This window comes from Engystomops pustulosus, chromosome 2 (genome assembly GCF_040894005.1).
Source record: "Engystomops pustulosus chromosome 2, aEngPut4.maternal, whole genome shotgun sequence".
Classification (NCBI taxonomy): Eukaryota; Metazoa; Chordata; class Amphibia; order Anura; family Leptodactylidae; genus Engystomops; species Engystomops pustulosus.
In genome coordinates this window covers 75656237-75670135 of record NC_092412.1, presented here as the reverse complement: position 1 = coordinate 75670135, position 13899 = coordinate 75656237, and the positions used below count along the sequence as shown (strand labels likewise).

Below are 13899 nucleotides of genomic sequence, written 5' to 3'. Positions count from 1 at the left end.
AAGCAGGAACTCTGCACCACATCAGCTCAGGTCAGGAATCGCCCCCAACTATGCCAAAACATAGTGCTAATCACTATGAGTAGACAACCGGGCTGACCCTAAACAGCTAACCTCAATTACCAGCCAATAGGGCATGTGTATCTTTTATTTAGTTTTTTGTTTTTCCTTTCTTTTTTGCCACTCTTTGGGTGTATGTGCCATTTTGAGACTTTTTTGCACTTAAAGCAAACCTGTCACAGGAATATCATTTTTAGCTGGCGAGAGGTTCCAATAGCCTATGCTGATTTTATACTGCCACAAATTTATAAAATTTTGTTTCACTTTACATGGCTCCCTGCCGACAGTGTTTGACAAGTCATGGAGGGCATCTGCAGCAGCCTCTGTCTCAGTCTCATGCTTTCTTTCGGCTTCCAGCTGGCACCCAAACTGCATCTGCCACCTTTCCCCCAGGACTCATCACACACTGCTAGCAGGGAGCCAAGTAATGTAAAATAAACTATTATAAAGTTCTGAAGTTATTCAGAATGCTGAGAAAGACATTTTTAAAATCAGCATAAAATAGCTTATTGCAGTTAAAAATGACATGCTGACAGGTTTTTCTTTAAAGTTTGCCATTGGCAAGTTTTTTTTGCAGTGTTGCCAAACTATCAATATGTGGTAGCTGCAACTTTTTTAAAAAGTCCCAAAAGTGTAGTACTGATTTGTTCCCTTACCACTAGTTGTAGAAAATATGGATTTCCTAAAGGGATTCCTCCTATTACTATAGATCCACCCATCAGAACAATTTGACTTGTGTTTGATATTAGTCTTATTACCCTACATACGGGGAATTCTGAAGGTTAATATGACACATTTAGTTGGGGCAATCATTAGGCTTTTTTCAATTTGAGGTTGTATTATTTTTTTTGACAAATCTCATTTGATAGCAACTCTGGATGTCTGTCCTTGATATTTTACACTGATTGCAGAACATCTGGCTTTTTAGTGTTTCTGAAAGACAAGTTGGTAGCAGTTAAAAGGCTGAGAAAAAGAAAGAGTTAGAACAATTTGCACTCTTGACAATTGCAGTGGATAGTATTTAATTACAGCACATGCATGCATGCCACGATTTATTATATTAAATTACGACCCCTAATTGAGATTTGTACCTAACAACAGGTCCAGGTTCACACTATGTTCTTTAGAAGCTGTTGACAATCCCAACCCATTTGATTGAATGTCTCTGGAGTGAAAAGATTTGGCTGCATTTATATGCTCAGATGATCAACATGCTTGATTTGATAAATAACTGCATATCCAGATTTATTACGCTCGGAACGTGTCTGTTCCAGGATGGGGATATTTTATGTTTTGATGCGGCTCCCTCAAATGTCTGGCTGCACTAAGATTCCCTTCTTCATTGGACCTATATAAGTAATTTCTCCCCTAAATAAATATATTTAGGCAGGAATAAGACTAATTGGTGTTAATATGATTATATATGTTGCCATGGTAACAGATGAGTGTTCTGACTTTGAAAGCACGGCTATGATCCCTTGTCTTTTCCTCCCAGCAGATGTGAAACTCCAACTCCAAGCATCTACTTGTCTTTTTACCTAAAAGATAAAAAGGGGGTTCAAGCACCATAGTGGCCAACACCATATACTTCGTTACCACTTTTTAATACAGCCGACTCCATTACAAGTTGCTCCATTGTGCAATATGTTACACATGGATGGGCTCTAGAAGATCTCTGTGCTTTAACATTGTAACTTACTTTTACATTTACTTTTTATAGTGTCATCTTTAAAATTGCAGAATAACTTTCATTTCCAGTGCAGTCGACTACAAATCTACTTGAAGCTGTAAAAGGACTTTTGTAATCTTTATATTTTACAAAGACTACAAAAATGAACACACGTAGAAGCATCTTTTACCTTATAAGCTGCAGATGGAACTACAAGGGGCTGCCTGATAAAAGACCATAATTAAATATAAGGAAGGTTAGAAGAGTCTAATTACTCCCAGTGTGGCATCTAGAATCCCACCGAGCATTCATTCACTGGTGACCACGTGTGTGGCGGCCTCTCCAATAAAAGTTATTGTCAATTGTGTAGAAGAGTTGGACAGATAGGATTGGGGTAATGGTAGAAACTTAGAAAGTAGGTCCCACATCTAAAATATGTATCTAAACACATACAAGGAAAGGCAGATCTATATGGGTGAAAAAGTAACAAATTTTATTGAGGTAAGTGTGAATTGTTAAAAACAGTTAAAAACCCTGCATAAGAGGGTGTAATAACACAAATTCTCCCCAGCAACTAGAGATAAGGTGAGTAGATTGCGTAACACAAAAAAAGGTCAAGGCAAATGCATATACATGAAAACACGGCTACACCGTACAAAACACAGATATCAAAAAGGTCGGGACACAAAGATGTGTGGTGGTATCCTAATAACAATATATAATGATAGGAATGCCCAACATAGTTTAAAGTTCCATACTTGTATCCGTCGCATGTGTATAATTTTTTGCATATTTATTCTTACTACAGGTATTGTTGCACAATGCACTTCAATACATTATCCACGGACTAGGTGTTTCCCGTTGGGTTTCGCTCATTTTAACGTCTACATGCACACTACACTATGAATTTTTTACATTTGTATTTGCACTAGTCACTTTATGTATCTATAAGATTTTTTGAAACTGATGAATCTGCACCATTTGTCTAATCCGATTTTGGTTTGGGACATTTTTGTATGATCTCACACTTCCGCAGGTTTGGCTTTCAAATATGATGTGTAATTTGTTTCATTTATTGGGAATTTACCTACTGGCTGCCGCCTGCCTCCTATATGATTGGTTTACTCTCTTCTACTTTAACTGTACATATGTGCTGATATCCTCCTGATATTTTGTGTTGCATTTTAGTATTCATTGCCACAACGATCTATGCATCCATCCACTAGTGGTGATGTACACGGTGATATTATTGGCTTTATTCTTTATTCTCTGCAATATACTTATCATTTATTTGCGCCTTCAGGTTTTTTCACTGCTACTTACAAATTATTTCATTTTTGTCATATAGTGTACACTCTTACAATGCGCCATTTACTTCCTATACTACGGCTTACTGTAAATCCATAAGTTATTGGTGCCTACCGTATATAGTATATGTCTAGATATAGAGCCATATATACACACCCTTTTTTTATGTGTGTATTTAACATGGATGCGCTTCCTACCGATATTCGATTGGTCTATAGACATGTATTGTTCGCCGCTGCTGAATACATTATTTCCTTATCGTCTTGTCCACTTTGCACCAGTAGGAACTCATCTGTAATGTTCCCGGTACTATGGAACACACGGACTCAGACTTCCGGTTACAGTCACCTTTCCGATTGGGGGCGGACTCCAGGGGGGGGTGCCTCTGTCACGTTAGAGCAGCAGTTAGCTATTTAAGCATCTCATTCTCTACATGCCGATATCCCCTGATTAAGCCCGCGAGCCGGGCGATACGCGTGGGGCATTCTCTCTCCCCAGCTATACATCCTCCACACGGTAATATCACCTTGCTTGTCTGCACTTTAAACTATGTTGGGCATTCCTATCATTATATATTGTTATTAGGATACCACCACACATCTTTGTGTCCCAACCTTTTTGATATCTGTGTTTTGTACAGTGTAGCCGTGTTTTCATGTATATGCATTTTCCTTGACCTTTGTTTAGTTCTTGTTTAGTAAAATGATGAACTACTCTCCTTTATCTGAAATCTTGCAAGTCATGCCGGATGTTGGCAGTGTGAGATGATGGTGAAAAGATTCTATTTCTCCTTCTGCTCACTGGCACTTTCAGTAGTTTAGAAATTGTTATGCAACCAATGCCCTCAGTATGTTTTGCACCACAAAAAAACAGCTCACTGTTTTTAACCATCATGAGATGTTTCTTTTGTGGACATTTGGTAATGAGACACTTATTTACAGGCGCGTTTAGTTTCTGATTAGTGAATTCAGCTTGTGTAATGACTTTCCGTGGCTTTTTGCACCTCCTGTCAGATACCATTTTTCATTATTAGACATAACTTAAGTTATGGGCATCTAAAGTTTGATTTCTTGGCCAGTGTTGATTGAATGTTTTTTTTTTTTTTTTTTTACCAATACCTGGTGAGAATTTAATGTCTAAAGCACCTCTTAGAGATTTATATACCCATTGGCATGTCCAGTATTTGTACAGTATTATTATATTGCAGAGTACAGGCAGTCCCCGGGTTACGTACAAGATAGGGACCGGGGGTTTGTTCTTAAGTTGAATTTGTATGTAAGTCGAAACTGTATATTTTATAATTGAAGTTCTAGACAATTTTTTTTTTTTTGCCCCATTGACAATTGGAGTTTCAAAATTTTTGCTGTAATTGGACCAAGGATTATCAATAAAGCTTCATTACAGACACATTACAGCTGATCATTGCAGTCTGGGACTATAGTAAAGCATCCAGAGAGCTTCACCAGAGGTCACAGTGGGCAGAGGGGTCCGTCTGTAACTATGGGTTGTCTGTAAGTCGGGTGTCCTTAAGTAGGGGACCGCCTGTATTATGTTTCATTATTGCATATATAATGCCTAGAGATCTCATTAATGCCTCTACAAACATCTATGACGCTTGTACAGGCAGTATTACGCCTTCAGAAAACCCCCATGCAGATAAATATGCAAAATGACTTATCACCTCTCCCTTTGTCAGGGCAGCGAGTGGCAGCGTCTTCATATCTCTTCTCTTCTGCAGTTCCTAGGCCTGACATAAGGTCATGTGAGCGGAGCTCAGTTACTCAGTACAGACTTCAGTCAATGTTACTTTCTAAAGCCGTAGAGATGGAGCTGGAATCTAGGAAGACATTAAGGAGTTTCAACTGGGCTTTTGCCCAGGGCCCACATCCTCACTGGAGACAGTAATGTGGGAGGCAGCCTGTACTTGGAGGAGAGGTGCAGCAGCACCCAGCAGCATTTATCAGCAAAAGCGCAGGGAGAAGTCATCCTGCTTTTGTATGCGCTACTGCCGGTGCTGTCTGAGTTGCTCTGGAAGCTCCTGCCCAGCATGTTTTCTGCTAAACTCTGCTACATCATGCAGAATCAGAAGGGGAAGGGGACAGGGAAATATGTCTGAAGTCTTCTAGCTGCTTAGACCTCTACATCATGTAAGGTAGAAACAACAGTGTGAAAGTATGTATAGTGAATGTGTATCTGATGTGTGTAGTGTGCTAATTATGTGCGTATGTATGTGTGATGTTTGATCTACATGTGGACATTGTGTACATGTTTATTCACATAAATGTAGTGCGTCAGTGTTTCACTTGTACTGTATATGCTGTAAAAACACCATAGTACTCCCAAGTAGTGTTATGCCCTCCGTGTGTGCCTACACAGTAAAATGTACCTCTTAAATTTCTCAAACTATCATCTGCCCTCAGTGCCGCACCTCCAGTACCCTGTCCCTTTAGCACCCCCAAATGCAGTATCTTGCACCCTTGGCGCCCACACATGCAGTATCTTGTGCCCTTGTCGCCCACACATGCAGTATCTTGTGCCCTTGTCGCCCACACATGCAGTATCATGCGCCCTTGTCGCCCACACATGCAGTATCATGCGCCCTTGTCGGCCACACATGCAGTATCATGCGCCCTTGTCGCCCACACATGCAGTATCATGCGCCCTTGTCGCCCACACATGCAGTATCATGCAACCTCAGCGCCCACACATGCAGTATCATGCAACCTCAGCGCCCACACATGCAGTATCATGCAACCTTGTCACCCACACATGCAGTATCATGCACCCTCAGTGCCCACACATGCAGTATCATGCAACCTTAGCGCCCACACATGCAGTATCATGCAACCTTAGCGCCCACACATGCAGTATCATGCAACCTTAGCGCCCACACATGCAGTATCATGCAACCCTGTCGCCCACACATACAGTATCATGCACCCTCAGTGCCCACACATGCAGTATCATGCACCCCTGTCGTCCACACATGCAGTATCATGCACCCCTGTCGTCCACACATGCAGTATCATGCAACCTTGTCGCTCACACATACAGTATCATGCCCCTCAGTGCCCGCACATACAGTGTAATGCCCCCTCAGTGCCCGCACATACAGTATAATGCCCCCTCAGTGCCCGCACACACAGTATGATGCCCCTTTGACAACTGCACGTGAAGTGTGGGTGATTTCTCCTTTCTTAGGAGTTCTGGTCCAAAATTACCAGGGGAGCAAGGAGTTGCACCATCATTACTGCAATATTTCTGCTTGTCTTGCATAAATAGCAGTCTGCTCTGCAATTGTCGTTGTGCAAAGCGTGAACTTTCTTCTGGCGGTGATATACTGCTACTGTACATAGTGAGAAAAGGATAAATGTTAAAGTGCAACCTTAGAAATGGTATAAACACATCAGAATGTATAGAAATGACTGCTATACAGATCTGATATACACTTCCTGGTATGCTTAACACACAAGTTATTAGAAACTATAAATAGTTTACCTATATGCTAGCCAAATATTTTAGCATTTCATCATTGCAAAAAATGATAAAGCCGCACTGGTGGCTACTTTTATGTTACTTGGCTAGTCGCAGTATTTAAATGATAGAGAGTTGGACAAGCATCAGATAGCTTTATGAAACGAGTGTAATTGATGAGAACCTTGTATTACTTTCAGAAGGTGTATATATCTTTGCATATATCCCACATTACACCACATAGTGGGAATTTGTTAACTGTAAGGACATGGTGTGATGGGACCTACTGTACAGAATGTCATAATGACAACAATGGATAAGACATTTTGGTTAATTATTGCTTGTTTGCTCTGGGATAAGGTGACTTAAAAAGTAAGAGCTGGAAGTAAACAAGAGCACAGAGATGAGATACCTTCACCGTAAGCGCAGGAAGCTGCTGAGGGATTTTTGGCACTAGTTCTACTTTTCTTTCCCCAGAAATAATATTAGCAAGCAAGTGCAAAATGTGGCACCATGTCATGGATGTAACAGAGGAGAGTTCAGGCAATTAAAATTAATAGGTGTCAGCATTCATGACACCTCTAGATCCAACCTGCATGCTGGCAAAAGGAGATATTTTTAAGGCACTACTTCTTTATAAATATGCATATTGGAGATCTTTTTGGTGCTTAATTCTTAAATAATTCATACTATTTATATACTAACAATCTTGTGTGCCTTATCACTTTATTTTATAATTTTAGACCTTTTTTCACATTAGACATTTAAAGTAATTACAACCTTACATTACTACCAGTGATGAGCAATGGTGGGAACTGTAACTCTAGTAATGGGATTATTTATGTCCCAGAGTGGAAAGCGGGTTCCTCTGCGGAAGGCTTGAACCATCACTTCAATGGCCCCTCATAGTTATTATGTTGTGACTGCTACAGAAGAAACACTTTGCTTTTAGTACTGGAAAAATAAGGGATATTCGTCCTCTATGGGACAATGATCTACTCTTTTGTTGACACGGCTACAGCTGGATTTATATATACATAGACAACTGGACATGTCCATGAAGTAACTGCTGCTCAGACATGGTTGAAAGTTATCCTGCAAAAACACTTTGTCAGCAGGAATGGGGAAAAGGGCTGAAAAAGGGGTACTTACCACCTGGATCACAGAAAGTGGATGACCTGACTCCTGTCTTTTGATACAAAAATGACCACCTACCTTCATCCAGCTCCCGTTCCCACTTCTTCTTCATCCACTGATGGAACTGTCACATCACTGCTTTCTGCTGTTGTCTAGCACCCAGGTGCTAATTTAACTTTTAATTTAACTTTTTTTTTTTTTCCATTTTCACCAATTTTTCTTCATAATCTTGACTTAATTTCATATTCACATAAGCAATAGATATTTTGCGATATTTGTGTTATATAGTAAACAATGCATTTGTGGTGATTCAGGGAATAATCTAGATGGGGTTTTCCAACATTAGGCAATTTCTTTATGCTTTGAACTACATTCTAAATAAAGTGCTACACAGTTAAAGATCCAGTTATTTTTCGGACCTAACAATAGGTTTGTAATTATAACGCTACTTTTTTATATTTGACAGATGTAAATGTACTTAAGTGTACAACCTGACACCTCAACTGGTTTCTCCCAATGACTTGTCAGGTTCTGACATTCCAGTGCTAACTTTTTAATCTGGTACTTGCTGATCAGTCATCAGCATATGATGCATTGTATTGAATTCCTGGTGACCGGAGAAACTCTGAACTCAAGTCATGCATTGTGTATTGTTTTCTTAATTATTGCTTTAGTAGTTTCCTAATGTGTGATTATGTTCAGGTCTTTGCTCTGCAAGTCCTTAGAAGTGACAGCTCATGGAATAATTGTTCTCCCAGTACCTTGATTTATGGGTTCATTGTTTTTCCCGGGTTTCCATGGCGACTGGCGCACATATCTTTCATACTTTATTTTGCAAGCATTTACAATCTGCAATACTGAAGCACATCAATTAATGTACCAAAGTCGAGCATTTTCAAACAACAACATCACTAAATTTTAAGACTTGACTTTTATTTCACAACTTTCAATTTTTCCTCCCTCCTTTTAAACTAAAATGCTGGAAAATAATGTAAACAACAATCGAACACTTCGACAGACCACAAGGTAAATGGATCATAAAATTAAATTGTGGCTTCAAAAGATATACTTCAGCGTTTTTGTAAGCTGCATCATTTTAAATATAGTGTTCCTTTCAGCAGATAGTTCTCTACTGCGTACTACTTTCTTGTCAACTGTATAATGTGCCTATCATGTCAGTACAAAATTGTCTTTTTGTGATATAAAGCATGTATACTTAGAGGGAAATGTTTGATACACGCACACAAAAAGAAAACCTTAAAACTTGTTTTGTAAATCGTAGTAAATCTTCAGCCTATTTCATGCTGGATATTGAGCAAATGTATAACTTCAGCTTTTCTGACCCTGGAATTCAAGAGGCAAGCAAGGAATAATCACCGTAAGATAATACAAGCCGCTGAACTCCTGGATATAGATAGGTCTGACCTTCTGATTGATTCTCTAGTTTTGAAGAACATAGATCTGAAGATATTGTAAGTTTTCTCAATGTTCTTTTCTACCTTACTCTAGTAAACTGACTGTATTAAATATGCAACAAAGATAAGAAGACAAAGTGAATACTATATTTTCAAGCTTGGGCAGACTTTAGTGGTTTTTTTCACGCAAAAGTGAACAAAAGAAGCTGAGTTTTCATTGATTTGATTTGTCAATACATTTCTAGACTGTTTGTAATTCCTAAGTATTTTCCTCTGTTGTGCTTTACAAAAATGTGTATGTTAATCATTGTTTATTCCTGGAAAATATTTATAGCAGTTAAGGAAAGGTCCTATTTCTTAACTGGTGGCAGACCACCCACTGTATATTTACAGTTCTGGTTCCCTTTTTGTGATAATGGGGTCCTCTCAGCTTGTGTACTACTGGGAAACTCTGATTTCTTTAGACAATCTGAAAACACATGTACTTAAAGGAAACCTACAATCGGGGTTTTATTTAACAAGGTAGATCCAATGGTAGGTTCCTGCTATTGGCCTCATCCTTATACTGGTTATCTAAGAGTTTAGTAGAATCTATGCAAAACATCGGACAGGTCTACCTGGGCATGGAGTAGCCGCACCATGGAGTGGGAGTAATGGCTACTCCACACCTTTGCAGCTGCGGCTGATCTCGCCCATCAACATGTTATCTTCAATTCGGCATTTTCATTGTTTGACGCATACACAGATAAACTCTTGGATCAGTTGGGTTCAGTAAGGGGATTAGTACTATAGTAGGAACCTACCATCTAATAGTAGGTTTCCTTAAATTTTTTTTAAACAATGCTTGTATTAGTTTTCAGTGACAAAAAAATTACTCTGTATCATTTGGCTCCATTCATATAACAGTGTGCTCACATTTTATGCGACCAGGTGCTGCAGAGAGGGGCGAGTGAGTGCTCCCCCGTCCTTTCCATAGCAAGCTGAGTGGCCCAGCTCAGCCACAGTATGGTGAGACACAGTGTGCTAACCGCACTGTGACCCCCTATGGGGGCTTCCTTATAGTAATGTGCTTGAGGTCTTAAAGACAATGTCCCAAGTTTAGAAATTATAGCCACAATATAGGAGATAACAAGGTAATCAGTGTGGCTTTAACTTTTTGAACCTCCACAATCCAGAGAATGGGGATCCTGTTCTCCCAGATGGGTTAATTAATTTCTGATTAGATAATAGATACTCAATGAGGCCTGTTGCATTGGCAGCCACCCTGTATGTAAGGATCAACCGCTTATTATTCCCATATCTATTTAACCAAATTATGTTATAGGCTTCATAATCAATAATAATACATTTTCTTATATTTCTTCCAGTGGATGAAAATCTTTCCATGTCATGTGATGTCTATGACTGTAACAAACCTCTGTGTCCATCACATGACCATGGCGGGTTTTTATCCACTGGAAGTAATCATTGAAGCTCCCTATGGAATAACAGCAAGCAGAGATCTAGAAACCTGCGAGGATTCGATAAAGTTTACTGTACAATTTTATAGCTTTTCATGATACAAATCATAACATTGGTCTGATAGACTGGACTTCCCTATAATGAATAATCAATGGTTATAATTGTTCTTGCTTTTCATTGTAACCTAGAACAATACTAATACTACCTTCTTTTCCACGGCATTATCTACTCTATATGTCTCAGGTCTTCTTATATAATAAATTCAACTGAGTAAATGAACAGCATTCGGTGCAATGAATCACTCGGCAAAAATGTGACTAGGAAGCCATTTGTTTTACTTTTTCCCTCCGATTTTAATGTAGTCAATGTTGATGAAAAATAATGGGCTCTTAGGTAGGGCTGCCAAGAAAGGAGAGGCAAGGCTCAAATAATCAATGATGAATAACGGAGCAGGCGAGCAGTCCCAGCTAGTTTCCGATTGAATGAATTGCTCAATATTAGTTTACCATGACACTGCCATTTAAAATATATTTGTCGATTACAGTTATCATTATGTACTCAAGTAGAATATATTGTCGGATGTGTGATTTCCATCTTGCCATGCTCTTGTTTATTCCATCAACTATGCAGCAATTAAATTACTATTAATATTTCTCTTTTAATTTTTATGGTGAGTTGGTTAGTCAGGGCATATTGGCGAGGGCTCAGCTATTATGGAAATGTGCTATAAGTAATTTATGTCTCATTTACTTATAGTGGCCTATCACATCTCTAAATACAGCTGTGCGATGGGACTATTTGGAACATTTGCATAAGTGTTTTTTTTCTTGACTAGAAGTATTTATTAAAGAATTAACAAGGTTGTTCATGCGGATGCGATAGAAGTTACTTTAGGAAAGCTATTTTATGTAAACTCTATAGCTTCATGATTTTAGACCCAAATGGCTGTTCTAGTGCTACAAATCTTCAAAGGTTTATTTTCTGACCTGTATGAAACACATACAGTATTCAGGTCCCCGATTCATGAACTCCCAAATAACTGATGACCCCTAGTTATGGACGGACATCTCTGCCCTCTGTGACCTCTTGTGAAGCACTTTGGATGCTGGTCATTTACTTAACTTAATCTCCAGACTGCAATAGTCAACTTGAGAGTGTTTGCATTGAAGCTTTATTGTAATCCTTGTTCCCCTGACATCCCAATATTATGAAAATCCTATTGTCCTAGAGTCAGACTTCTCATCCAGCATCAGACATAGTTGAAGACTGTCTAGTTCTACTTTACACCTCCTATCAGTTAGCTTATTTGACACCAGTAAACTGGGACAAAATTCTTCCAGGATAGCATTATTTTTGGCACACAGACTTTATGGTGTGAAGCCTTCTCATGGGCCAAACCCCTTTTGTTGTAGAATTGCCTTGAAAAAAAACTGTCCTAAACCATTTTATGTGCATATTAACCCCTTAATGACCAGGCCCTTTTTTGTTTTTGAGTTTTCATTTTTCAGTACACACCTTAAAAAATCTATAACTTTAGAATAGCTGTATGAGGGTTTATTATTATATTCTTAGTAACAAATTGCACTTTGTAGTGACAGTACAGTATATACTGTCGAGAATAAGCCGACCCAAGTATAAGCCGAGGCCACAATATAACTCCAAATGAATCAAGCTTCTGTGAAATCAATCTGTCCACTTAGGAAGCAACACTGATTGACAATCAATCTCACAGGCAACTAGAAAGGCGCACTCAATAAAGGAGTGGTTCTGCAAGTGGGGACCACAGACCGTTTCTCAGTACCAATGCTTTCTGGCTGATGTTTTGGTCATTTTTGAATGTTGGTTGTGCTTTCATACTCATGGTAGCATGAGACGGACTCTACAACCAGCACAAGTGGATCAGGTAGTACAGCTCATCCAGAATGGCACATCAATGCAAGCTGTGGCAATAAGGTTTGCTGTGACTGTCAGCGTAGTGTCCAGAGGCTGGAGGCGCTACCAAGAAACAGGCCAGTAGACCAGGAGACGGGGAGGGGGGTGTACGAGAGCAACAACCCAGCAGCTTGACCACTACCTCCACTTTTGTGCAATAAGGTACAGTAGAAACACTGCCAGAGCCCTGCAAAATGACCTCCAGCAGGCCACAAATGTGCAAGTGTCTGCACAAATGGTTAGAAACTGACTCCATGAGGATGGTACGAGGGCCTGACGTCCACAGATGTAGGATACTTGGCATTTGCCAGAGAATGCCAGGATTGGCAAATTCATGATTGGTGCCCTGTTCTCTCCTCAAATGAAATCAGGTTGTCACTGAGCACATGTGATCTGCTGCCTGCAACATTCTTCAGCATGACTGGTTTGGCAGTGGGTCAGTAATGGTGTGGGGTGGCATTTCTTTAGGGGACAGAGCACTCCATGGCCTGACTGCCATTAGGTACTGAGATGAGATCCTCAGACCCCTTGTGGGATCCTATGCTGGTACAGTTGGCCCTGAGTTCCTCCTGATGCAGGACAATGCTATATCTCATGGGGTTGGAGTGTATCAGCAGTTCCTACAAGATGAATGCATTGAAGCTATGGACTGGCCTGCTCATTCCCCAAACTTGAATCTGATTGAACACATCTGGGACATCATGTCTCGCTCCATCCTCCAAAGTCACATTGCACATCAGACTGTCCAGGAGTTGGCAGATGCTTTAGACCAAGACTGGAAGTAGATTCCTTAGGAGACAATCTGCAACTTCATCAGGGCATGCTGAGGCGCTGTAGGGAGGTCATACAGGCATGTGTAGGCCACACACATTACTCTCATTTTGTCTTGTTTTATAGACATTACTGCAAAGTAGTGTGTTTTAATTTTGTGGGAGACTCCAAATTCAGGCCTCCATTGATTAATAAATTTGATTTCTATTGATGAGTTTTTTGTGATTTTGTTGTCAGCACAACAAAATGTGTTTGTTGAGATCCGGGCTTTGTTATGGTGTAAAACATTGGCTTAGTTATCCTTAAGTCACTTTGTAACCATGACGTCATGAGGAGCGACTATCTTCCCCAAATTGTAAGTTACAGAACTGATTGCGGGTGATAATGGCTGATCTTCTGACTGATTGTCTTGTACCTTGTACCCGAACTCACAAAGCTCAGCACATACCCAAACTTTGTGTTTTGGGTCAGCTCAAAGGTACTCTTGAATCCCATTTGTGAAGTACACCAGTACCTCCTGCAGCAAAACAACAGTTGGGACACTGTTCTCAGGCTTGCAATCGTCTCCCTTTTTTCTCTAAACGTAACAATGGTCATTATGACACACAGTACAATTTTAGTTTTGTCTGACCACAGGACATGTCTCCAAAACTTGAAGGTCTTTGTTGCTGTGTG

General features: G+C 39.8%; 1 protein-coding gene across 3 annotated transcripts in view; it reads left to right on the top strand.

The window, feature by feature from the left end:
* The window catches only part of DIAPH3 (diaphanous related formin 3), a 403620-nt gene that overhangs the window by 372867 nt on the left and 16854 nt on the right, over positions 1 to 13899 (top strand). The gene's annotated exons all lie outside the window — the stretch shown is intronic.